Here is a 3,627-nt window from a genome sequence, read left to right as displayed (position 1 = left end):
CTCATTTTTAAAATGACAGTGCTCCCCCAGGGTCACGCACCACGTGGGGACCAGGGACAGAAAACCCTAGGACTTGACTTATTAGCAACATTAACTGATTTTTATCACACTGAAATGAAGGCAGTTGGTCTGTGCTGCCTTGAAATTCAAAGGAGATGCAGAAGTAGGGTGGTTATTTATTGCTCTGTTAGGATATACCCCAAAAATGACTTTTCAGAAACCAGGGCTGTCCCCTGCAACCCCAGCCAGACTTTGGGCCGCTCTGGGGGACGCAGGCCAAGGCGGCCTGCCACCTTGCTTCACAGTGACTCTGGCTGGTCTGTGCCTGGGAGTGCCGGCCGGGGGCACGCCTACACCTTGTAGTTGAGCTGGGCGTTCATCTTGGTGTACATCTCCTAGATGACGTCAATGGTGGCCGTGTAGCTGACCAGGAACAGGCGGACCTTCCCCAGGCTCTCCTCCTCCGTCACGTTCTGGCCCTTGGAGAGCGCTTTCAGGAAGTCGGACTTGTAGGGCGTGGCACACAGCGCTGCCTGGAAGATCTTCTGCACGATCCAGCCGTGGTACTTCTTGAGCGCCATCTCCTAGGCCTTGGTGGCATTGATGCAGATGAGGTTGGGGTGGCTCTCATCCCGACCCCATCGCAGATGCTCTGCAGGAAGACCTAGGTGAAGTGGAGGCCCCTTTTCAGCCACATCAGTGCCAGCGTGGCCCCCACTTTGGGCCACTCTGCCCCATACATTTCCTACTTTGCCTCCAGGTTGTTCTTCAGGGTCCGGAACTTGGTCAGGGTGGTGTTGTACACAGCTTTGATTTTCGTGATGTTACCACTTATGTCTGCCTTGATAGGTATAACACTGGGGACCCAAGGCAATCAAAGAAGGGTGGCAGGTGGGACACTGCCTCCAGGAAGGGCCTGGTCTCGATCTGCTTGTCTGTGGGCACCGGCTTCAGCAGGTGCTCGTCCAGCAGCTCCATTTCAGGGTCGAGGCTGGCGGTGATGCCGTTTTCTAATCAAATCTTCCTCTTTCTTCCCCAGGACACTCCAAACCTACTCTGGACGGACCACCTAGCCTACCATCAGGACCATGTTCTGCCCGTTCACCAGTCCCCAGTTCTGCCCCACCGCTGCCACTGATCAATTGGAGCCTGAGGGCCGGGAGGAGGGACCAAGACGTCTGCCTTCCACCTGCTCGCCAGTCCCCGCCATGCCACTCACCCTAGTTCCCCTGTTAGCCATCCCCTGATCAATCGGAGCCTGTGGGCCGGGGGGATGGACCGAGAGGTCTGTCTTCCACTCACCAGTTGCCACTGCACCGATTGATCAGAGTCTGAGGACCGGGAGGAGGGACCAAGAGGTCTGTCTTCCACCCACTCGCCAGTCCCCATGGCACCACTCACCCCTGCTCCCCTGTTAGCCATCCCCTGATCAATCCGAGCCTGAGGGCCAGGGTGATTGGACCAAGAGGTGCTCAATGCACCTCTTGGTGACTGATCATTTGGTCGTCATGGTTGTCACGGACACTGGCTTTTTATATATATAGTTCTCTCTCTCTCTCTCTATATATATATATATATATCATCCTATATAATAAAAGGCTAATATGCAAATTGCCCCCTTGGGAGTTCAACCGACCAGGAGTTTGACTGCTCACTATGATGTTTGCTGACCACCAGGGGGTGGCGTGCAACAAAGGAAGAGCCCGGCCAGCAGCCGGCAGCCAGGGAAGGAATGCCCCTCCTGGCTGCCAGCAGCTAGGGGAAGGAAGGCCCCAATCGGCCCTGATCTCCAGCCAGGCCTACGGACCCTACCCATGCATGAATTTTGTGCACCGGGCCTCTAGTATATAAATAACAGATTTCTACCACTTTTATAATTTTTTATTTTTTTCTTATCTGACGGCTCTTGCTAGGACCTTCAGTACAAGTTTAAACCTACTTCTATTGCTTCTGTCAAATGGTTCTTAAACTACTGAATACATTATATGCAGTAAATTGTTCATAGATACCCTTTATCAGATTCAGGAAGTTTCTATTACCAGTATTTTCTAGTTTGGGGGGAATTTGTATTACTGAATGTGCACTGACACTGTGGATGTCTGTATGTATCCATGTAGTTTTATCCTTTATTTCTTTAATGTGATGAAATACAGTAATAATGTTCTAATGTTAAATCACCCAAGTTTTCCATAGGTAGTTCCTACCAAACATGATACATTATATTTTTATATACTATGGTTTCATTTAACAAATATCTGAAGATTTTTCCATCTATATTTATGAGTGAGATTGGCCTATGACTTTCTTTTCTGTGCTGTCCTCATGGGATTTTATTATTATTATAAATAAAGATTATATTATGTAGTAGAATATACATACTATTAGAATTATGCATTACTTGAGTGTTCATTCTAATTCAAATGTAAAATTGCTTTGGCCTTTTTTCTTATTCTCATTGTTTTTCTGTCTTCTGAACAGGGGAATTTTTTAGTGATTAGCTTAATTTTGTTGGTTTTCATTTTTTCTTAATTTTGATAAATTGTACTTTCTGGTAATCTTGTTTTGATTTTCAAATTTATAGAGAAGTCCATTTATGTATTTTATTTTTTCTACATTTAGGCATGCTCTGTTTAATTTTTAATAATGCTTTTTTGCTCTTTTTTTTAAATCTTTCTAAATATTTTTAAGTGATCTTTTTAAAGAACCAACTTTGCATTTGCATTATATTTCCTTTTCTCTGTTCTTTTTGTTCTTAGTCTGTTACTCACTTTTAAGTTTCTTAAGTTATATTCTTAGTTTACAGATTTTCTTTCCTCCTAAGATGAGCTGGAATTACCACTTCTCTTCATTCCACAAATGTCAATATTTAGTAGTTTTATTTTTTTATTCTAAGCATTTCCTAATATTCATTATGATTTTATCTTTGTTTTGAAGTATATTTCTAATTTCTGAACATGTGGAGTTTTTTAATAAAAATGTTTTTGTTGTTGAAACACAATATAATTGTATTGTTCATATGAATATGGTGTGCATACCTGTTGAGACATGATCAATATCTTAGTATGTGGACAGTTCAGGTATCACACATGTGTTTGAAAAGGAATGTGTGTTTTCCAGTTACTGAGTACACAGTTCTATATTTCTCCATTAGATCAAGCTTGTTAACTGGGTTGTTTGAATCTTCAATATTCTTATTATTTTGTCCATTTTTGTCTGTTTGGCCTTGTACCACCAGTTATACAATCTAGGGACTCATTTGCAGAGCAGTGTTCTCTAGCTGGCATGCCTCAGCATCACCCACAATGTTTTAAAAATGCAGGTGCCTGTCACAGCCCACATTCTGACTCAGTTTCTCTGAGACGAGTCCTAGGAAGCTGCATTTTTTAAAGTAAACACATAATAAAAGCAATGGATTAACCAACACTAAAAGGCAAAAGTAGGAAGATTACATGTAATTACAACAGTAAATTAAGGGATACAAACACACACACATAAACACAAAAGAAATTAAAAAATAATAACAAAATGTGGAGTGAATGAATAAAAATGGTAGAGATTTTACTAGTAGAATGTGTTCAAACTTAAATGACCATCAACTTAAAATAGACGGCTATAAGCATAGCTTGG

General features: G+C 42.8%; 1 pseudogene; it reads right to left on the bottom strand.

Moving 5' to 3' along the window:
- Positions 1-300: 300 nt before the first annotated feature.
- On the bottom strand, positions 301-978 carry LOC102255096 (annotated as a pseudogene).
- Positions 979-3,627: the final 2,649 nt, after the last annotated feature.

The sequence above is a fragment of the Myotis brandtii genome, unplaced genomic scaffold (genome assembly GCF_000412655.1).
Source record: "Myotis brandtii unplaced genomic scaffold, ASM41265v1 scaffold33, whole genome shotgun sequence".
In the NCBI taxonomy this organism is placed as follows: domain Eukaryota; kingdom Metazoa; phylum Chordata; class Mammalia; order Chiroptera; family Vespertilionidae; genus Myotis; species Myotis brandtii.
This window is presented reverse-complemented; position numbering and strand designations above follow the sequence as displayed.